Source organism: Dendrobates tinctorius, unplaced genomic scaffold (assembly GCF_039654945.1).
Source record: "Dendrobates tinctorius isolate UK_male_01 unplaced genomic scaffold, ASM3965494v1 ptg000093l, whole genome shotgun sequence".
In the NCBI taxonomy this organism is placed as follows: domain Eukaryota; kingdom Metazoa; phylum Chordata; class Amphibia; order Anura; family Dendrobatidae; genus Dendrobates; species Dendrobates tinctorius.
In genome coordinates, this window is record NW_027361761.1 from 8,121,046 (window position 1) to 8,145,882 (window position 24,837).

A 24,837-nucleotide genomic window follows, 5' to 3' on the forward strand; every position below is an offset into this window, starting at 1 on the left:
ACCTGTGAGAGCCATCTTCAATCTTGTGAAGGACCTCTCCAACTCTTCGGTCCATTCAAAGGTGGAATTTTTCTGCTTGTTCTTCTTGGACTGCCTCACCAGAAGGTTTTGCCTAGGGGTGGCTAGTTCAGTAAAGCCCTTGATGAATCTTCGGTAGTAGCCTACCAGTCCAAGGAATTGGCGTACTTCATGAAGGTTGCTGGGCTTCGGCCAGTCCCTGATAACTGTGACCTTGTCAGGATCTGGTGCCACACCTTCTACACTGACCACATGACCGAGGTACTGTACCTTGGGCTTCAAGAGGTGGCATTTGGAGGGCTTCACCTTCAGGCCAAAATTGGACAAAGCTTCAAACACTTCAGCCAGGTGTTCCAGATGCTCTTCATAGGTATTGGAGAAAGCAATGACATCATCCAGGTACAGCAGGACCGTTTCAAAGTTCATGTGACCCAGGCAGCACTCCATCAGCCGTTGAAATGTCCCTGGAGCAGTGCAGAGCCCAAATGGCATATAATTGAACTCACAGAGACCCATTGGAGTGGTAAATGCGGTTTTCTCCTTATCTGCCTCTGCCACAGGAACCTGCCAATACCCACTGGTGAGATCCAAGGTGGAAAAGTAATTAGCAGTTTTAAGTGCAGCTAAGGATTCCTCAATCCTAGGTAATGGGTAGGCATCTTTATGTGTAATGCTGTTAATCTTCCTGTAATCAACACACATTCTCATGGTACCATCCTTTTTCTTTACAAAAACTATCGGAGCTGCCCAGGGGCTACAACTGTCTCGGATAACCCCAGCCTCCTTCATCTCCCTCAACATACTCTTAGCACACTGGTACTGTGTTGGGGGTATAGGTCTGTACCTCTCCTTTATGGGTGGATGGTCCCCTGTGGGGATATGATGTTGGACCCCTTTTGCCTGCCCAAAATCTAGTGGGTGTTGGCTGAATACCCGCTCATACTCTTGTGTCACTCTGTAGACCCCATTTCTCTGGTATGAAGGTGTAGAGTCAGTTCCCACCTGCAGTTTCTGACACCACTCCTCCGGCTGCTTCACAGAACCACTGTCCTCCCCCTGATTGGATGAGACCAAAGGCTCTGCTGCCTGCAAAGAGTTGTTATTAACGGCGAGCAACTTTGCAACTGTGGCGTACCAAGGTATTGTGGCTTCCTCTTCCCCACAATTCAGAAGACGTACAGGTACTCTCCCTTTCTTGACATCAACCACCCCTCTGGCTGTCAGGACAGTGGGCCTACTTTCGGAGTATACTGGTTCTACCAATGCCTGGTAATCTCTCCCTCTAAGACCTATAGCTGCCCGACACCAAACCAACATTTCACATCTGGGGGGTATTGCAATGGGGAAGGCATCACTCACTCTGACGCTGCCAATCTCTCCGCCAGAGAGTTCCACCTGTTGTCTTTGCATCAGGGCTCGGATCTCCTTCTGCAGGACTCTTTGTTCTCCAGATCCAGCAGTCTCAGCCACCTGTTGCAACAAGACAATAACCTCGGACAGTTTTCAATTACATTTGTACCAAGAGTCATCATAGGGTTACATTCACGTCTATCAATATCAACAATTATCAGACCTTGAGACTTTAATTCCACCCTCTCCACTTTAACAGTAATCTCCTTACATCCAATCTGCGGTAAGGTCTGACCATTACTAGCAACTACTGTCAGTTCATCAGTGGGACCACGGGTGAGTTCAGAATCAGCCCAATACCTCTTGTAAAGAATATAGGGCATGGTGGTCTCCTGGGAGCCAGTGTCCAGCAAAGCGTTCATGGGGATACCATCAATCACCACGGGAAGGATTGGTCTCCCTCCCACATACTTGACTCTCCAGTTCCTTGGGCCTGGGGATCCTACTCCTGGGGGTTGGCCCTCTGCACCAGGGGTTGCTCGTTTAAAGGACAGTACCTTGCAAGATGACCTGCCTTGTGACAGTGACGACAGATGGGACGCCCGTCTTGATCATAGCGATCGTTGTTCCTTCCTCGAAGTGGCGGGGCTCTCCTCCTCCGGAGCCACGGGACATCCTCTGGACTGGAAGCAAGCTGAATCTTGTCTTTGGAGGACACCTGCAGGGACTGCACGGTTTTAGTGAGTGCAGCCATTCCTTTGGTCAACTCCTGGACCTGTAGACGTAGCTCCTCAGTTGGATCTTTGTCCAGAGTCTGTGCATCGGCCTCCACCGGGATGGAAGGAAAGGATGTTACTTCCTGATGATAGGTGATCGCTGGGCGTCTAGGGGGCGCTGGATGGCTGTCAGTGGATTCCTGCAGTACCCGGATAGCCCTGTCCTTAAATTCAGCAAAGTCTAGATCAGGGTTTTGCAGGGTTATTATACGCAACTGTCCTTGGTGGGTACTGGACAGGAGTCCTTCAATGAACTGCTCCTTCAACAGTTTATCTTCTTCCTTTACGCTGTCAGAATCAACTTGCTTAACTGCTCGCAGCGGCTCCTGCAGGTTGAGAGCATAGTCCCTGATACCGTCCTGTGCCCTCTGCTTGCAGCCAAAGAACCTCATCTTGATTTCAGCGGCAGTGCGGGTGTCAAAAGTGCTCTTCAGCTTGGCCAAGACCTTTACAACAGTCTCTTTATCAGTGTTCTGCCAGGCTTTCACTTCTCTCAGCGCTGCACCCGTGAGCTGTCCAATCAGGATATTTACTTTCTGACTTTAAAACTTTAAACAAGCTGCACAGTCTCTCTTTAAACTCACTCAGGGTATGTGACTCACCCGAGTACTGCAGTAGCCAGGCCACTCCCGGTATGTAGGGCATAGACAGCGGCATGATGGGGACCACTGCGGCAGGCGCTCCTCCTTGCAGTGCTGCGGGGTTGGTGGCGGCATCTGCCGCTGCATCACCTTGTGGTGCGGACATCTTCTCCCCCCCTAGTTAACGTTAGCCAGGGCCGGGGGTTGTGTGAGCTCACCGGCGGCCACTTCACAGGCCCGATGCTCCGGGCTGTAGGCCTCAGCTCCTCCTCTTCTCACGCGCTCTTCTCTCTTCCCGCGCGGCACTTCACTGCTTCGCGCTCTGTGGCAAGCTCTTTCTTCCCGTGTGCGCCAAGCAGCGCGGCAATGGCGGCAACTGGCGCCAAATTTCACACAGTCTTTAAACACAGCCTATGGCACACAGGACCTGGGGATACCGGGCTCCATAATCCTGTTCGTGACGCCAAAATTGGGTCGCCCCCGCGCTTCACCCAGGGCTGTGGGGTACTCGGTACCGGGCCGGTGTCAGGGGGATGATGTTGTGTCACAGCAGCGGTGACCCGGTCCGTGGCCCTGGGCGCCTAATATCAATGGCGGTGATGTTTGTTTGTAATGTAAAGTTTGTGACACCACCCGTGGTGTTTGGCAAGTAAGATGTTAGCCAACGCTGCGTGCAGATCCTCTGGGGCTGATGGTGTGTCGCAGCTTAGATGGTGTAACTTCCCACAGGTGAAGCTGTAATCCCAGGGCAGTGTGAGAGTACAATGGAGGAGTAAGGGAACGGGATGATGTAGATGTTAATACCCAGTTGTAGCGGTGCTGACGCGGGAATGATTGGAGGACACCAGAGCTTGCAGTTTCAAAGCTTTACTCACAGTTCCTAGTGCACACAGGTGCCCGCTTCGGTACCGTGTCCTCCGGGGCAGAGGCCCAGCCAACCTCCAGGCAAGATAAGACTCTCCCCGCCAGCACCCCGCCAATGTGTCCTTCCTGAACGACTCCTCTATTGCGCCTTTTAATGTGAAGAGCTCCAGTACCGTGGTTACTCTGAAGTTCCTCCTGTCAGATGTTCCTAGAACTCCACTTGCATGGCAGACAGCTGTAGCCTCACTCTCTGGGACTCCTCTCTCTCTCTCTGAATCCCCGGCTCTCTATCCATTTTGCTGTTGTGCCTCAAGTCTTAGCTGGGAGTAGGGCATTTACAGCCTCCTACTCCTCTGGTATCTGTGGCAGGACCGTTAGTATCCGTACCACCGTGGAGACCAGGCTCCAGTTCTTTGGCTCTCAAGCTGAGGGAGCTTGCCTTCTGCAGCTCAACCTCCAGCTTCTCATTCCACGTCTGCACACTTCATCCTCCTCAGACTAACTAACTCCTACTTCCTCCTGGCCGACAGTGATCACTCCTCCCCTGAATCCTGGGTCAGAGCTCCCCCTGCTGGCCAGGAGTGGAACTGTGTTGCATGTATGGATTGACTGTGAGAGCGATCCATCATTGCCTCCAAGCCTGGCATTACCCTCCCCTGGACGAAGGCAAAGCCAGTGTGGCGACCATACTCCTGGGGGTGCCACACCTCTCACACCCCAATCCTGATATGTATGCTCACCATCACTCCCCTTTCCTGGTATGTATGGTCCCCTCACCCCCCAATCCTGGTATGCATGGTATCCTCACCCCCCTTTCCTGGTATGCATGGTCCCCTCACCCCCCCTTTCCTGATATGCATAGTCCCCTCACCCCCCAATCCTGGTATGCAAGGTATCCTCACCCCCCTTTCCTGGTATGCATGGTCCCCTCACCCCCCTTTCCTGATATGCATGGTCCCCTCACCCCCAAATCCTGGTATGCATGGTCCTCTTACCCCCATTTTGGGGTATGCATGGTCCCCTCACCCCCCAGTCCTGGTATGCATGGTCCTCTCACCCCCAATCCTGCTACGCATGGTCCCCTCACCCCCAATCCTGATATGCATGGTCCCCTCACCCCCCTTTCCTGGTATGCATGGTCCCTTCACCCCCCCCTTCTTGGTATGCATGGTCCCCTCACCCCCTATCCTGGTATGCATGGTCCCCTCACCCCCCAATCCTGGTATGCATGGTCCCCTCACCCCCCAATCCTGGTATGCATGGTCCCCTCACCCCCCAATCCTGGTATGCATGGTTCCCTCTCCCCCCTTTCCTGGTATGCATGGTCCCCTCACCCCCCTTTCCTTGTATGCATGGTCCCCTCACCCCCCTTTCCGTGTAGCCACGACGAATCAGCATCGCGGCCCTCTGTCCGCGACCAATCAGCAACACGGCCCTGTAGCCGCGACCAGTCACTGCCGCGGCCCTGTACAAAAATAATATTAAAAAATAAAAAAGTTATTCTCACCTTCCGATGGCCTCCTGTCTTCTTTCCACGTGCCTGGCCTTGTGTTCCCAGTAATGCTTTGCGGCTTAGACCGCTGATGACGTCGGTCTTCTTTCTCGCTCTTGCGAGAGTGACGTCGGTCTTCTTTCTCGTTCTCGCGAGAGTGACATCATCAGCGGCCTAAGCCGCAAAGCATTACTAGGAACGCGAGGCCCGGCACGTGGAAAGAAGACAGGAGGCCGTCGGAAGGTGAGAATAACTTTTTTTTATTTTAATTCTCTTTTTTACAGATTAAGGCCTGTGCCTGCCGCTGATTACCGTTACAAACAGCTGCGCCTGACGCTGATTGTTTGCGGCCTGGCGGGGGCCTGGCGGCCGCAACCGATCAGCGGGCCGCGATTTCGGTTACAGACAGACACGATAAGGCGTTTATATATATAGATTATTATTATTAACTGCTAGGTGTAAGGGGAATCTGCCCAGCTCAGCCCGACATGCACTGTTGGAGGTGCTCCAATGGACTTACAGGTGGACAAAGACCTTCCTCTCCTTTCTGTAGAGACAATCACCCTTCCACTTCATGTAGAGACAAATAAATGTCCCCACTTTCTCTAGTAAAAGAAAGACCCACCCCATCTTTCTATAAAAAGACACCACCATTTCCTGCAGAGGAAGAAAGATCTAGCTCTACTTTCTATAGAAAAACATAGACCCACCCCTCATGTAAAGAGACAAAGTCCTGCCTCCCACTTTCTGTAGGAACACAAAGACCCTCCCAAACCTACTGTAGCAAGTATAGTTCCCCCACTTTTCAAAGAGAGACAAAGACCCACCCTTACCGTAAAGAGAGACAAAGACCCTCCTCCACTTTCAGTAGAGACAAACATCCTTGATTTTCCTCTAGAGAAGCAAAGATACAACCCTACTTCCTATAGAAAGACAAAAACTCACCTCAACTTCCTATAAAGAGACAAAGATTTGCCCCGACTCCCTCTAGAGAAACAAAGACCTATCTCTACTTCCTACAGAGAAGTGTACACCCACCCCACTCCCTGTAAAGAGACAAACTCCCACCCCTACTTCCTAAAGAAAGACAAAGACTTGTCCCCACTTCCCTTCCAACGGAGAGACCAAGACCCACTCTGACTTCTGTAGAGAAACAAAGAAGCACCTCCACTTCCTATAGAAAGACAAAGACCATTCACCATTCCTATACTGAGACAAATACGCACAATAGGCACACTATGTCTGTCTATGTCTCCCCATGTAATCCATTTCAGTGGCTCTGCTTCTGTAAACAGATTGCACTCAGCAACAGGCAGAGCACAGCCAGGCATGCAGAATTATAACACCTAGCAATTTTTTTGGAGTAAAAGAAAATAGTGATTTTCAAATCATCCACTTATCATATTATCTATCAAATGGGATAAGTTATGTTAGAGTCATTGCACCATCTGTGGAGTACAATACTAGGTCCGAGGTCCATTTAACTCTGACCATCTTACTAGCTTACTCTCCCCTCTTCCCCTCCACCATATTGGATTTATGAGAAAAGGGAAAGCAGTTGTTTAATGTATTCTTTATTTACAGAATTAGACCTAAATTATCACCGCTAATTACTAGAGACATGATAATTCGGAAGTCCGGACCGTACTCCTCACATTGCAAAGTAGCATCAGAATCTCTTCTACTATAAGTAAATTATAGCACAGATTAGCTGCGAAACATTTTGTTTGAGGCATCAACATTCATTAAGAGCTTCACTTCTTGGGATAATTGGACTTGGATGGATCCGAGGATTATGGAAATAATGTTTGTATGTAAACATGGAAATTGTGACTGCTGGAACAAGTGACACAAACATTGTTATCTGCTGTCACTTATCTCCTCATCAAAATTGGGCTCATTAGTTGTTCTAATCGCTGCGCTGGAGACTCACACATGATTTATAATACTTGTGATACAGAATTAGATGGTTAACAGTAGTAAAAGCAACTATGACTGCAAGAGCTGAAACTCTACAGGAGTGAGATCCTGCCCATAAGAACTCAAACTCTGTAGAAGAGAATTACCTAACCATAAAAGTTGACACTTTGTAGGAGATAGATTCCTGCCCATAAGAACTGACACTCTACAGGTGGGAAGACCCTGCCCATATGAGCTGACACTCTACAAGAGCGAGGTCCCTGCTCATAAGAACTGACAGTCTACAAGTCTACAAGAGAGATATCCTTGCCCATAAGAGCTCAATCTCTAGAGGAGAGAGGTCCCTGCCCATAAAAGATGGTCCCTTCCCACAATGCCTCACACTCTACAGGAGAGAGGATCCTGCACATAATACCTGACACTCTACAGGAGAGAGGATCCTGCCTATTAGAGCTAAAACTCTACAGTAGAGAGTACCCAGTCCAAAAGAGTTGATTTTACAGTATATAGGAGAGAAGTCCCTGTCCATAAGAGCTGACACTCTACCGGAGAGCATGCACTGCCCCGTAACAGCTGAAACTATACAGGATAAAGGCCCTTGACATAAGAGATGACTCTCTACAGGAGAGATAACACTGACTTTTAAAGCTGAAACAATACGGGTGAAATGTTCTTGCCCATAATAGCTGATACTCTATAGTAGAGTAACTGACATTTTAATGGAGAGAGGTCCCGACTTACAGTTGTGTAGCAAAGTGTTTGCCCCTTCCTGATTTCCTATTCTTTTCCATGCTTGTCACACTTAAATGTTTCAGATCACCAAACCAATTTAACCCCTTCGCACCCGAGCCTGTATTTGCCTTCGTGACCGGGCCAATTTTTTCAATTCTGACCAGTGTCACTTTATGAGGTCATAACTCTAGAACGCTTCAACGGATCCTGCTGATTCTGACATTGTTTTCTCGTGCCATATTGTACTTCATGATGGTGGTAAAATTTCTTAGATATGAACTGCGCTTATTTGTTAAAAAAATCAAAATTTGGTGAAAATTTAGAAAATTTTGTAATTTTCAAACTTTTAATTTTTATGCCCTTAAATCAGAGAGTGATATCACACAAAATAGTTAATAAATAACATTTCCCACATGTCTAGTTTACATCTGCACAATTTTGGAAGCATAATTTTTTTTTTTAGGAAGTTATAAGGGTTAAAAGTTGACCAGCGGATTTCTCATTTTTACAACAAAATTTACAACACCATTTTTTTGGGGACCACCTCACATTTGAAGTGAGTTTGGGGGGTCAATATGACAGAAAATACCCAAAAGTGACACCATTCTAAAAACTTCACCTCTCAATGTACTCAAAACCACATTCAAGAAGTTTATTAACCCTTCAGGTGCTTCACATGAATGAATGGAATGTGGAAGGAAAAAATAAACATTTAACTTTTTTCACAAACATTTTACTTCAGAACCATTTTTTTTTATTTTTACAAGTGTAAAAAGAGAAAATGAACCACAAAATTTTTTGTGCAATTTCTCCCGAATACGCCAATATCCCGTATGTGGGGGTAAACCACTGTTTGAGCACACGGCAGAGCTCAGAACAGAAGAAGTGCCGTTTGACTTTTTCAATGCAGAATTGGCAGGAATTGAGGTTGGATGCCATGTCGCATTTGGAGAGCCCCTGATGTACCTAAACAGAGGAAACCCCCCACAAGTGACCCCATTTTGGAAACTAGACCCCTTAAAGAACTTATCTAGATGTGTTGTGAACACTTTGAACCCCCAAGTGCTTCACAGAAGTTTATAACGTAGAGCCATGAAAATAAAAAATCATTTTTTTTCCACAAAATTACCTTTTAGCCCCCAATTTTTATTTTCACAAGGGTAACAGGAGAAATTGGACCCCAAACGTTGTTGTACAATTTGTCCTGAGTACGCTGATACCCCATATGTGGGAGAAAACTACTGTTTGGGCACACGGTGGGGCTCGGAAGGGAAGTAGTGACGTTCTGGATTTCAGACTTTGATGGAATGTCTGCGGGTGTCATGTCGCGTTTGCAGAGCCCCTGATGTACCTAAACAGTGGAAACCCCTCACAAATGACCCCATTTTGGAAACTAGACCCCCAAAGGAAGTTATATAGATGTGTGGTGAGCACTTTGAACCCCAAGTGTTTCACTAAAGTTTATAATGTAGAGCCGTGAAAATAAAAAAAATCATTTTTTTTCCACAAAAATGATCTTTTAGCCCCCAATTTTTATTTTCACAAGGGTAACAGGAGAAATTGGACCCTAAGAGTTGTTGTCCAATTTGTCCTGAGTACGCTGGTACCCCATATGTGGGAGAAAACTACTGCTTGGGCACACGTCGGGGCTTGGAAGGGAAGTAGTGACGTTCTGAAATGCAGACTTTGATGGAATGGTCTGCGGGCGTCATGTTGCATTTACAGAGCCCCTGAAGTACCTAAACAGTGGAAACCCCCAATTATAATTCCAACCCTAACCCCAACACACCCCTAACCCTAATCCCAACCCTAACCATAACCCTAACCACAAACCTAACACCAACACACCCATAACCCTAATCCCAGCCCTAGCCCTAGCTCTAAGCCTAGCCCTAACCCTAGCCCTAACCCTAACCCTAGCCCTAACCCTAGCCCTAACCCTAACCCTAGTCCTAGCCCTAACCTGCGTGCCTGCTTTTTTTTTTTTTACTTTTTTTTTTCTTTTTGTGACAAGATCGCTGCCCTGCGATCTGACTCATAGTAACGCCACTTCTCCTCTGATCTCACACTGACAGATGATCAGAGGAGAAGCAGCGTTACTATGGGACAAGATCGCTGCCTGGCACATAGTAACGCGACTTCTCCTCTGATCTCACACTGACAAATGATCACAGGAGAAGCAGCGTTACTGTGTGACAAGATCGCTGCCTGGCACAGCTGTGCCAGGCAGTGATCAGCTGTGCCAGGCAGCGATCTAGTCACACAGTAACGCTGCTTCACCTCTGATCATCTGTCAGTGTGAGATCAGAGGAGAAGTCGCATTACAATGAGTGAGATTGCCGGGAAACAAGCAGCTTTCCCAGCAAGCGCTCTCATTGGCTGCTGTGACGCTGACGTCATCAGGACCTGAACCAATCAGGTCTCGATGACGTCGGGGGTCCCAGCATGCATTGTGCACTGGGATCCCCACGTTATAAAGTATGTGGGTGTCCCGGGGGGCACAAAACCGCCGACAGTAGATAAACGTCGGCGCTGCACAAAGCCCAGCAAGTGCCAACGTTTATCTACTGTGGGCGGTCGGGAAGCGGTTAAATATTAGACAAAAATAACACAATTAATCACAAAATTCAGTTTTTAAATGAAGGTCTTTATTATTAAGGGACAAAGCAATCCAAACCTACAGGGCCCTGTGTGAAAAAGTGATTGTCCCCTAAACCTAAAAACTGGTTGGGCCACCCTTAGCAGCAGCAACTGCAATCAAGCATTTGCAATAACTGGCAACGAGCCTTTTACAATGCTCTGGAGGAAATTTGGCCACTCATCTTTGCAGAATTGTTGTAATTCAGCCACATTGGAGGGTTTCCGAATATTAACCGTCTTTTTAAGGTCAGACTCATGCCACATTGGATTAAGGTCAGGACTTTCACTAGGCCACTCCAAAGTTTTAATTTTGTTTTTCTTAAGACATTCAAAAGTGGACATGCTGGTGTGTTTTGGATCATTGTCCTGCTGCATACCCAAGTGCACTTGAGCTTTAGGTCACAAACAGATGGCCGGATATTCTCCTTCAGGGTTTTTTGGCAGACAGCAGAATTCATGGTTCCATTTACCACAGCAAGTCTTCCAGGTCCTGAAGCAGCAAAACAACCCCAGACCATGACCCTACCACCACCATATTTGACTGTTGGTATGATGTTCATTTTCTGAAATGCTGTGTTAAATCTATGCCATATGTAATGGGAGATAAACATTCCAAAAAATTTAATTTTGTCTTGTCAGTCCACTGAGTATTCTCTCAAAAGGCTGGTGCGAGCTTTTATGTTCTTATGTGCTCAGCAGTGGTTTTTGTCTTAGAACTCTGCATTTCAGGTCATTTTTAATCAGTCTCTTTGTTATGGTGGCATCATGAACACTGTGACCTTAACTGAGGCAAATGAGGCTGCAGTTCTTTGGATGTTGCTGTGGGCTCTTTTGTGACCACTTGGATGAATTGTTGCTGTGCTTCTGGGAGGTTCACCACAGTTCCATGTTTTTGTTATTTGTGGATAATGGCTATCACTATGGTTCGTTTGAGTCCCAAAGCTTTAGAAATGGCTTTACTACCTTTTCCAGAGTGATTGATCTCATTTACTGTGTTTCTCATTTGTTTCAGAAATTTTTTGGACCGCGGCATGATGTCTAGCTTTTCAGAACCTTTTGGTCACTTCACACTTTGTTAGGCAGGTCCTATTTAAGTGATTTCTTGATTGAGAACAGGTGTGGCAGTAATCAGGCCAGTGTGGATAGAGAATTTGAACTCAGCATCCTAAAAAATTTGATAAACCACAGTTAATTTATGTTGTAAAGGGGGGGCAATCATTTTTTCACACAGGATCCTGTAGGTTTGGATTTTTTTTTCCCTTAATAAAAAAGACCTTCATTTATAAACTGCATTTTGTGTTTACTTGTGTTATCTTTGTCAAATATTTAAGTTTATTTGGTGATCTGAAACATTTAAGGGTGACAAACAAATCATGTAGTTAGGCTGGTGTACACACTTAGTAACATGTACATAGTACCTCAATACTCAGGAGGCACACAGCTGTATGAGCCAGCCTTAAAAGTGTGAGAGGGAAGCAACAAAGGTGCTAACCAGATTACCATGTTAACTTGATGTGAATATAGGAAGGAATATTTGTGTAGTTTTTCTGCGCTGCTGAATATTGAAGCTGTCAAATGCCAGGAGATATTTGTCATGCGGTTTTAGACGACGTGTTTCCAAGTATAACACAGTTCTTCTTCAGGATCCAACCACACATGTTAACCTGAAGCACACGTCCAACCTGTGTAATCGGCAAAGTCCTCAATCCCAAATTTGGCAAATCGGTTTCGTATACAGTGTAATGTTACATAATTACACCCTGCCAGCCACACAACGCCTATGGGGATCATACACCCCACATTATCTCACCTTGTATCATGTTAGAGTTAAGGATTTGCCTAATAATATGAAAACATATCCGTGTAACAGAGACAGTTGGGCTCATATGTCTGAAGTGATACGCCGGCTTCTGAAATCTCGAGATGTATTCACTATCTTTTAGGGAGAGGGCGTGAGAAGCTGGCATTCCCCCTCTGGCGCTTGTAGTACTGCTGACATCAGATTCTCTGCTCTTCAGCTGAAAGTAATCACAGCAGAAGCTAAAATTTCAGGTTTGGGTTTCCTTGTGGATGTGAAGGCAGAAGAGCTTGTGACAATGCTAGAACAATGTTTGTCTGTTGCTGGTTATTCTGTTACTAATCATGGTATGCCCAGGTGTATGGCCCCTGGCTAGGGCGGGAATGTGCTGACAAACAGAAAAAAATTAATTTTTTTTTTGCACTTGTTCACTAGTCTGACACCAGAATCTATGGGAAAATTAATGTTCCCCCTCGCTTTTCAGCAATCTCAGATTGTGCTATTTCTGGTCTTCGTACATTGCGTTACATTACCTGTCACTGTTCATCATTTCTTCTTGTGCCTATAAATCTATTTCAGTTGCCCCACCTAGTTCATTATACTAAAGATGAAAAAGTATGTGCACCCCATATAATGTATAGGCTTTCATACCTCTCATCCATCCCGGATTCAACAGGACAGTCCTAAATTCGGGGATCGGTCTTGAGATGTCAAGGGTATGCTCCCACTTCAGCTTTATCTGTGTCACTTGAACACAATGGTGGGGCAGTGAGCAGACAGATCCCTACTTCACCATTCTGTCTTGATCGAGAAGTAAGGACCTACAAGAACCTTCAGGTCATGTGACGGAACAGCAGCTATTAGATTGGTCACAGAGGAGTAGGACACACAGGCAGGAGGAACACTGATGTAAGGTCCACTGTGGGGACATTATACTGTGCAGGGGCATCATAAGTGTGGAGACTCTTAGGATTTTATACTGTAGGTGAGTCTATGGAGGCAACATTCGGTGTGGGGTGGGCACCCTGTGAGCATCATACTGTGAGGCACAGTGTAGACATATTGTGTGTGGGGGCTGTGGATGAGAGTCTGTGCGGCATCATATTGCATGTTGAAGGCAATGTGGGGGCATCATACTGTGTGGCAGGAGGGTATGGGCAGTATACTGTTTGTGGTGGGCATAGTGGGGCATCAAACTGCATGTGGTGATCACTGTGGGTGGCATCATAAATTGTGGGGGCATTGTATTGTGTGTTCAGAATGGCACTGAGGGCGCAGCATACTGTGTAGCTTGGACTACATGGGCATCATGTTGTGGGGCAGGGACTTTGGGGACATTTTAATGTTTTGTGTGCTGTGGGGGAATCATTGTGGTGACATCACAGTGTGTGATGGGCACTGCGGGGTATCATACCGTGAGGGAGCATGATGGAAATAATGTTGTTTATGTAGGGTACTGTGAGGGCCAGAAAGTTGCATTTTAAATTGTGGGAGCACTAATGAATCTCACAAGGAGCAATATTTCTGTGTGGGCACATATAAATGACTGGGCGAGATTAGGGAAGTGGCATATTGTAAAGGTCATTGTGAAATGGATTTTATGTTATCTACTATATATCGAGGTGCAATGTATCAGTCATTGTACAGGGGGAGGAGGTGAGCTGTGACATCATCTATTGTGAATGGTCATATACACACCCTGTTCTTCATACACACCACTAATCACTAGGGATGAAAGGACCCGTGGATGTTCGGGTTTGTTGGGTTCGGCCAAACTAGAGTTAAAAGTTTAGTTCGGTATGCACACTTGATCCTGAACTTCATCCCGAACACGAACCCAATAGAAGTCAGTGGCAACCAGAACTTCGGTGCTTTATAATGGCTGTAAAAAGATTATAGTAAGGGCTAGGGGGCTGCAAAAGGAAGCTAAATGGGGGTAAGAGAAGGAGAAGTGCTCTGCAAACAAATTTAGATAGGTAAATGACAATATAGAAACCCCCCAAAAAGGACAAATTTTGTGACGAATCTAAAAATTTTAATTAGATTGGATTTAAAAAAATTTTGAAGATGAAGTAGTGTATCACAATGGACACATACACACGAATGGTCAATTTGGATTACATTTTTTAAATTTCTGGCTACAGATTGGCGTAAAATTATGAACTGGTAAAGGAACGCATGGAAAACCTGACAGAGGCACCACATAGACCCCCCCAAGCCATTGCCCCTCACCTGAGTGACCCTGTGCATTGCCTTGGTACATAGGTTGACGAGGCAGAGCGGCCGTGGTGTAATCTGCAGGCCATTCACGTCACCCTCACCATGCAAAGGATGTTTATCTCCACCTCCCACTTCTGGATCTTGCCTGAACAGCGAGCCAGTTTCCCTTCCGACCACCACTCCGTGCCGTACGGGCTCCATTTTATGCTGGTGTCTTGGAGTACAGTGAATCAGGGTTTGAACTCAACTGAGTCAGCAGTTGATGTTGCAAGACACAATAGCCCTCCATAACAACTTAGAAGCTCTGTAATTGGAATAAGTAGTTAAATCCTTAAATGAGCATCTATTGGGGGGACAATGAGTTAATTTTGCCTGCACGATGGCTCAGTGGATAGCACTGCAGCACCTGGGTCCTAAGTTCTAATTCCATCAAGGACAACCTCTGAAAGGAGTTTGTATGTTCTCCCCATGTTTGTGTGGGTTTCCTCCGGGTTCTCCGGTTTCCTTCCACATTCCAAACACATACTGATAGAAAAATTAGATTGTGAGCCCCATCGGGGACAGTGATGATAATGTCTGTGAAGCGCTGTGGAATTAATGGTGCTATATAAGGCTAGGTTCACATTAGCTTTTGAGTCTGCAGCATATCATCCGCATGCGCAAACGCATGCAAAAACACATGCAAAACATATGTTTATGCAGCGTTTTTTATGTACATCATCTTACGCATGACGGAAAAAAACGCTGCGTGTGCATGCTTTTGCATGTGTGGCGCTCTGCGCCTTAATCGCCACAAAAGGGTTAAATATGTACAGTTTTGTATGTGTTTTGTGAGCAACGGGAGTTATGCTTTCTTTGCTAAACACACACACACAATTTGCCTCCCTTCCTCATTTGTCTGGAACTGAGAGCTTTGCAGACATACCCTAACTGGGAGGGGGGGTGACTTGTTGTTCTCAGTGTGTGAAGAAGGAGGAAGTACGCTTGGACGCCATGATGACATGTGGCTGATCCAGGAGTGAGAGCTAAAAAGCAGTGAACCAGTCCCTAGATCTTCCATGCTTTCAGAGCTGGGTGGTAGAGTTGAGCGAAACGGGTCGGTCAAATTCAAAAGTCGCCGACTTTAGCTAAAGTCGGGTTTCGCCGATCGAAACCCGACCATAGCGTGAGGTCGGCCATGAGGTCGCCGACCAGAGCACCAAAGTTGCGTTTCAAATAATGCTTCCAGCGCCTTTTCTCAGCCAATGATGGAGGACGCACACTGTGGGCAACGCAATGACATGGGCAGCGGCCACCACAATCTTACAGAAGGGCATTGAAGTGATTGGCTGGCTTTGTGTGGCGTCACAGTGGCTATAAAAGGCCGTGACCGCCGACCGCCATCTTACTTCTGCCGATCTTAGAATAGGGAGAGGTGCTGCTGCTGATTCTGAATAGAGAGAGCGTTAGGCAGGGAAGAAGAAAAAAAAATTGCTTCTGCTGATAGCGCTTTTCACTGTACAATTAGTGTGCAGTGCAAGGGGAGGATTTTTGTTGTGTGCAGCAGCGCTGGTGGTGATTAGGCTTCCTTTTAAGGCTACCTGATAGCTGCATTGCCGTGTGCACACTGGTGTTCAAACAGCTTTTTTCAAAGCACTCCAACTTTTATTATTTTGTCCTGGTGAGTTACTGAGCGTTCATTTTTTCACACACTGTATAGCGGTGTGCGCTCCTCACACACTACCGTGTACCGACTGGTATCACGGACAAATACAAGCTATCTGTGTGTGACTCTGGAAAAACAAACAGAGGAGATTTTCCATTTTTCCAGACCTACACCGTATAGAGCTGTCCGCTTTTCAAACAGTTTCGTATATCTGCTGTTTGATGATGGTCAAAACTATACAGAGACAGCGTGTGTCACTCCGTATAAGAATAGACGGAGATTTAAAATTTTCCATACAGACACCATATAGAGCTGTCCAATTCTCAAACAGTATTGTATATCTGCCGTTCGCATTACGGTCACATCTATACAGAGTCAGCATGTGTGTTTGACACTCTGTAAATACATATACGGACATTTCCATTTCTCCATACATCGTATTAAGCTGTCCGATTCTCAAACAGTATTGTATATCTGCTGTTCGCATTACAGTCACATCCATACAGAGTCAGCGTGTGTGTGACACTTCGTAAATACATATACGGACATTGCTAGTTACACAAAAAACACATACAGCTGTACACTTCTGATACAGTACCGTATATCTGCTTGTTGGATTACGGTCAAATACATACTGGGAGAGTGTCTGTGACTATAAAAATATATATGTAGATTTAATTTTTTTTAATACACCTTACACAGCTGGACGCTCCTCATACAGTACCATCTCTCTGCTGGTATTTTTGGTACATTTTCCCAAACATGAGGAAGTATGGTGGAAGAGGCCGCGGACATGGGCAGGGGGGCGCGGCTGGTACTGATGGCGGTGGCGCATCGGCTGGTTCTGGCAAAAGCACAATAGCAGCTAAGGCAGGAGGTGTTGAGCCTGCGTCATCGTCTGGCCCAAGAAGGCCTGTAAGGTTCCCTTTTCTTGGAGTAGGAAAACCGCTTTTAAAGCCGGAGCATCAGGAACAGGTTTTGGCGTACATTGCCAAAACAGCCACCAGCTCTATTGCCTCCTCTTCTGAACGTTCGAAACCTGCAAGCACGGAGCCATCAGTGCAGGGTTCTCCTCAGGAAAAACACCTTTCCTTGTGTCCTTCACCCCCACCAAAAGTTAAGGATGCGGCAGCCCACAGTTCAGATTACTCTATGGAGCTCTTTTCACATACCATGCCTGGGTTATCCAGTCAAATCCTGAATTCCCCACTCCAAGATGAATCTGACATGGAGTGCACTGATGCACAGCCACTGCTAGATGATTCTGCTGGTACATTGACCTAGAGCACTACATTGCCCTCACAGTCTACTGAGCTAGAATCTGACCCTGATGAAACTCAGGTGCCCCTTTCCACATACTATACCACCTTACACGGTGACACAGAGGAAGGTAAAGAGGAAGGTGCAGATGACTTTGAAGAGGAGGTGATGGATGACCCAGTTCTTGACCCGGATTGGCATCCATTGGGGAGGAGGGTGGCGCTGGCAATAGTTCAGATAAGGAGAAGGATCTGCAGCAGGCATTGACATCGCAGCAGCGGTTATCTGGCAGGTCCATAGCTGTCCAAAAACGTGGACCAAAAACGAAAAGAGTTGCAGGACAGCTTGGCCAGACGGTCATCTTAGCACAGCGTGTAAGGCCAGAAAATGTATACCATAGTAGGAAGAGTGCAGTGTGGCACTTCTTTGTCCAAAATCCTACTGATGAGGCAAAGGTTACCTGTAAGAAGTGCAGAAGGACCTTTAGCCATGGTAAACAACTCAGAAATTTGAATACCAGTTGCATGCTTAGACATTGAACCAACATGCACTTGCAAGCGTGGACAGACTACAAAACCTCAGGTAGTACATGTGCACCTGCTCCGACTGAAGGTAGCCAGCAATGCTCCATCGATTCCCCCACTGTAAGACCACCGCCAACGTTAAGCACACCACCAGCACTAAATGTTGAGGTGCTGTCACAAGGCCAAAGCACTCAGGGAATCACATTGGTTTTACAACACAACACTGAATCTAGGCCATCACAACCAATACCATCACCAACCCCCTCTCACTCTGTCCGGTCCACCGCTACTTACCCCATATGCAGCTCTCCAGTCCAGCTCACCCTACCAGACACTCTGAGTAGGACAACAAAGTACTCATTCTCTCATCCACATACACTGTGTTTGAACACCTACATTGCCAAACTAATCTCATTAGAGATGGCCTACGCAGTCCCACGCTATGACCTAATCAGTCGGCACTTCTTTTCTCGAAAAGCCATCCCAGCCCTCCACCTGCATGTCAAAGACCGCATTGTCCATGCACTCAAGCAATCAGTGAGTAGAAAGGTGCACCTCACAACAGATGCATGGTCCATTAGGCATGGCCAGGGCCGTTACGTGTCCATCACTGCGCACTGGGTTAATGTGGTGGATGCAGGCTCCACAGGAGACAGCGGCAGTGGAACAGTGCTGCCTAGCCCACGGTATAGGAAACAGTTGGCTGTAGGCTTTCGCTCCTCCTCCTCCTCCATAAGCGAAAGCTCGTCCACAGAGCGCAGTCGCACAAGCACTCCATCCACAGCTGGCAGTGTTGCACTCGAGGTGTCCCTCTATCGAACAGCTAGTGGAAAGCGTCAGCAGGCTGTGTTAAAGATGATGTCTTTGGGCGACAACAGACACACCGCGGAGGTACTGGCCGCCTACTTGCAGCGACAAACTGAGTCATGGCTGGGCAGTCTACATCTTGAGGCAGGCATGGTAGTCAGTGATAACGGCCGTAATTTTGTGGCAGCCATAGCCCTTGCAAAACACACACACATACCTTGCCTGGCTCACACTTTGAACCTGGTGGTGCAGTGCTTCCTTAATAATTATCCGGAGTTAACATCCCTGCTCCATAAGGTGTGAAGACTGTGCTCGCACATCCGTCACTCGGCCGTACACTCCAGTGGTATGCAGAAGCTGCAGCGATTGCTCCACCTCCCCAAGCACCGCCTAATCATAGATGTTGCAACAAGGTGGAACTCCACCCTGCACATGATTGAGAGGCTGTGCGAACAGAGGCAGGCTGCAATGGATTTGTGGGAGGATACACAGGCAGTTTGAGGGAAGACATGGAATTGTCGGGTGTGCAGTGGTCAAAGCGAAAGACCTCTGTAAAGTCCTTCAGTGTTTTGAGGAATGCACTCGGCTGGTAAGCGCAGACGACGCCATCATAAGCATGAGCATCCCACTTATGCATCTGCTCATGCAAAGTTTGATGGACATTAAGGATCAGGTGTCTGCAGCGGAGGAGGAACAGGAGGAGGGAAGCCTTGCTGACAGTCAGCCATTTTCTGGTCAGGGAACTCTCCTGGATGAGGTGGAGGAAGAGGAGGAGGAGGAGGAGGAAGAGGGGGATGATTATTTTGGGCAGGAGGATGCTTCTCAGGGGGCAAGAGAAAATGTTGGTGTTCCAAGGTCAGGTACAGGGTTTGTGCATGACTGTAGGGATGTGGATTTGCCAGAAAGTGCTCCTCCACCCAGCAGTGGCAGTGCATTATTGACACCTGGAAAATTAGCCCACATGTGCGATTATGCCTTGCAGATCCTAAAAAGGGACCCCCGCATTGCCAAAATGATGAAGGATGTCGACTACTGGCTGGCCAGCATCCTCGATCTACGCTACAAAGGCAAATTACACAACATCATGCCACAGGAGAACCTAGACATAATATTGGCTAACAAACAAGCAACTCTGGTAAACCGTTTGTTTGAGGCTTTCCCAGCACACAACAGCGGTGCTGGTTCTCCCACGAGCCGTAGTGGGCACAATGGAAGAGGTGTTCGTGGTGCACACAGCCAAAGTGGGGTTGGAGACAGGGGTTTCATGACCATGTTGTGGACTGATTTCTCAAGTACCGCTCACACGACTGCTAATACTGCATCGATTAAAAGTGACAGGGCCTCTAAACTGGACGTCTGGCCTGAATTGGCACAATATGCCTTACAGGAGCTCGCTTGTCCTGCTGCTAGTGTGTTATCTGAAAGAGTCTTCAGTGCTGCTGGATCAATCCTGACAGAAAAAAGAACCTGTCTGTCGACCCAAAATGTTGATGATCTAACCTAATGAACCATGCATGGGTTTCAAAGGATTTTGTCACACCTTCCCCCGATGACACATAGGTTACCAGAAAACTGCCTCGCTTTTGTCCTCCTCTTCCTCGGACTTTCCCAATTCCGCCATTTGCAGCTGCTGAATGTCCAGCCTACACATCAACATATGCCATTTTTTAAAACTCCCTAACTGGGCTGCCCCCCCAAGGGCTGGGGTCAACACCTGGCGCACCCGGGCAAGTGCCGTTGCTCTGAACAGGTGGATGGGCCCACTGATGACCGACGGCACTGGCACAGGGCCCCTCATAGTACAATACAGTGTCTGACGGTGGAGGGGCCCACTCGCCGTCAGACACACTAGCGTACTATGAGGGGCCCTATGCCAGTACCATCGCCCACGAGTGTGCCTTTCCTGCTTGGTCATGGCCACAGCACTTGCAAGTTGCAATACTTACCTCTCCGTGCTCCACTGCTGTGTAGTCTGGGCAGTTAAATCCTTCACAGGGACGGCGACTAGAAATTTGGTGTATTGATCGATGATGGTTAAGATGTAGCTATGGCCTGTCCTGCTGGCCTCTACCTTCAGATGATCAATGGCTACCATTAATGGACGTCAACTTACAAGCGGATGCAGAGGTGCTTTATGATCACCTTTCACAGATGTGATAGTCACAGACATGTGACATTCCTGCCACCATTTTTCAATGTCTCCTCTCATGCCAATCCAATAGAATCGCCTACGGCCTGTGGCTTCTGTCTTTTGCACTCCAAAATGACCAGACACATCATGATAGACAGTGAGGACCATGTCTACATCTCTCCCTGTGATCACAATTTGATGGAGATGAGTAACGGTGATGTAATCCACGCTACTGCGATAAAGCAATCCATTCTTCACAAAGAACCTTTTTCGCTGTCTCCACAGTCACAGTAATTGAGGGTCTGCATCGCCTCTGCAACATCTACCAGGAGGTTTTCCCACGATGAGTAATTCCCAAATTTCTGCAAACACTTGACTTTCCGTCTGTAATTGTATCCATGTAGTTTCCTGTAGCGGAGAGTCTGGACTGGCTTACTGAGACTGAAATATATACGAAGATTTAAAAGTACCACAACACTGTATACTGGTGTACGCTTCGAATACCTTTACCTTTTTCTACTTTTTAAATTCTGGTGTAATACATACTGAGCCTGTGAGTGTCTGTGTCTGACTCCGGAAGTATAGATGGAAAATTACAATTACCCCTAGACTGGATACACCTGGTATGTGCTGATACAGTGCCTTTGTTCAAAATTTTTTATTACGGTATCATCCATAGTGAGTGAGCGTGTGTGGTTTACGCCTTCTATACAGTATATACGGTGAATCGGAGATACCAATTTTTACCCTATACTCGATACAGCTTGTATCTTGTTATACAGTACCTTTGTTCGACATTTAGTATTATGGTCAAATCCATACTGAGTAAGCATCTGAGAGTGACTACGGGACTATGTATACGGAGATTTCAATTGTACCCTATAATATATATACTTGCTATCTTGTTATCCAGTACCTTACAACATTTTTTATTATGGTCAAACCCAGACTGAGTGGGCATCTGAGGGTGACTCCGGAAATATATACCGAGATTTTAAATTTGGCTAACACTGTACGTATACAGCTGTACGCTTCTGACACAGTAACCTTTTTTGGTATTTAGATTCTGGTGCAATCCATAATGAGCCTGTGAATGTCTGTCTGTTACTCCGGAAATATATTTGGAGATTTAAGATTACCCCAACACTGTATACAGCTGTACGCTTGTGTTACATTACCCATTTACAGCTTTTCATATTCTTGTGTAATCCATACTGGGCCTGAGAGCGTTTGTGTCTGCCTCCTGAAATATCTACGGAGATTCAGAATGTTTACACTATACTATATATACCTTCTATATGGTGATACTGTACCCTTTTTCAACTTTTTATTTTATTGTGTAATCCATACTGAGCCTGTGAGCATCTGTGTATGACTCATGAAATATATACGGAGATTTACTGTTATCCCTAGACTGTATAGAGCTGTATGCTTCTGATACAGTACCATATATCTGCTGGTATTTTGGGTCCATTTTCCATAACATGAGGAAGTATGGTGGAAGAGGACGCAGACGTGGGCGTGTGGGGCCACCTGTTACTGATGGTGGTGGTGGTGGTGCATTGGCTGGTAGTGCCAAAAACACAATAGTAGCTAAGGCAGGAGGTGTTGAGCCTGCATCATGGTGTATCTCTGGAAGGCTTGTAAGGCTCCCTTTTCTGGGAGTAGGTAGACTGCTTTTGGCTTACATTGCTGATACAGCCTCCAGCTCTATCGCCTCGTCTTCTGAAGCTTCAAAAAATGCAAGCACTGAGTCATCAGTGCAGGCTTCTGGTCAGGAGCAACCCCTTTCCTTGTGTCCTTCACCCACACCAAAAGTAAAAGATGTGGCAGCACACACTTCAGATTACTCCATGGAGCTCTTTTCACATGCCATGCCTGGGGTCATTAAAAATGGGGCCCATCATGTACTGGAGCATTCCAAATGGGGGACATCAGACATTGGAGCAGCATTTACGGGGCCCATTATACACTGGAGAATTAGAAAAGGAGCCCATTACATATGGAGCATTATTAGGGCCCATCATACACTGGAGCATCATCCATGATGCCCATCATATACTGGAGCATTCCAAATGGGGGACATCAGACACTGGAGCAGCATTTACGGGGTACATTATACACTGGAGCATTAGAAATGGGGCCCATTATATATGGAGCATTATTTGGGCCCATAACACACTGGAGCATCGACCATAGGGACCATCATATACTGTAGCATTATGTGGAGCTCATCATATACTGTATGGAACATTATATGTGACTAATTATTCTGTATGGAGAAATATATGGGCCTCATTACTCTGTATAGCGCTCTCTGCGGTGGCCATAATACTGTATGGAGTAAAATACTGTCCTTTTTTTGAGCTATTGTGCAATTTAAAATAGATCAGTCATGTCATGTAAGCAGTGAAGTATTTGTCATTGTACTATACCTATATTTCTGTGCTGTATCGGAGCATCATGAGTTGTGGTTTGTGTTAAAGGGGCGCACTGACACTCTTTGGTCCAGGGCACACGAAAACCTGGAGCCAGCCCTACCCTCCCACAACTTTAGCCAAATAACCCCCAGTTTTCAATGCATAACTATTATTATGAAGTAAATTAAGGTTGACAAGCTTCAGTAATAAGAATTGATGTTTTTGGCATTGAAATGGGCACTGTAGGTGTGCTTCCTGTCCTCCACTCCCTGCCGACTTTGCTTCCCCATTGACTTGCATTGGGTTACGTGTTTCAGTCGGCCTCCGAATTTTCCCTATAGTCGGCCGATTTAGTTCGACCTGACTTTTGAGAAAGTCGGGTTCATGAAACCCGACTCGACCCTAAAAAAGGCAAAGTCGTTCATCTCTACTGGGTGGTAAGCTGAGAGACTGCGTGGGATTACACAACCAGCAGAAAGGTGCTTTCCCTCAGAAATACTGCAATAACCTGGAATCAGGTGCAAGTGGGTACTTGAGCTGCGTCACAAAGGATTCAAACTGGAAGTTGCTGAAGGCGAAATACACAGTGAGTAAAGGCAATACTGGGAAGCTCTAAACTCCGGGAAGCCTTGGTCCCAAAAGGGATTAGAATAGCAGAAGGTTACACTGAGTCACAGCAAAGAGAAGGATAACTCCCATTCTCCAGAGCAGACTGTCACCTGGTGAGAGTTGTAATATCTCCTCTGAACTGCACCTGAACTACAGTAAATGATAAAGTGACTTTCCGTGTCTCCTCCCTTATTACTCTGTGCCTTCTACTTGCATCACAATCTCTGGGGGTCCTGCCCTGGTTGGAGAGGGTTTTAACATCTGCACTGCCATCACCATCTACTCCCCCAGGGATCATCTGCAGTGCCGGCTATACTACAGTCGAACACTCCAACTGGAGTCACGAATCACTACATAAACTTTATCCCCATTCAATTCTACCCCTTTTACATGACCGCCTGGGGCCATGGACCGGATCACCGCCGCTGTGACATCTCCCATTGAAGTTAACGGGCCAGGTAACAGGATTACCATGCATGCCTAAAGTCCTACAGGAGCAACGACCTGCAGCAACTGAAACGGTGAGTCACACCCCTGCAAAAGTTAGCTAGGGGGGAAGATGTCTAATCCCGGTGATGCTCAGGGTGCAGCAGCTGCAGCTCCCATATTGCCTCTCACCATGCCTTATATACCGAGTGCAACATGACTGCCACATTACAATGGCGAATCACACACCTTAAGTGACTTCAAAGGGAAGCTGCGCAGCATGTTTGAAATTTTCCCTATGTCAGAGGAGCAGAAAGTCAGTATACTGATAAGTCAGCTCAGTGGCGCTGCTGAGAGAGAAGTTCAATCTTGGCCAGCTACTGGTAAAAAAACTGTAAAAGACATTTTTGCTAAGCTAAAGGATACGTATTACACCCGTACTGCTTCAGAAATAAAGATGCGATTTTTCAGCTGCAGACAGAAACCACAGGACACTGTCAGAGACTATGCCCTTAACCTGCAGGAGGCGCTGCAAGCCATTAAACAAATTGATCCACACAGTGTAAGAGATGAGAACAAAATGCTGAAAGAACAGTTTATTGAAGGTCTTCTGTCTGATTCCAG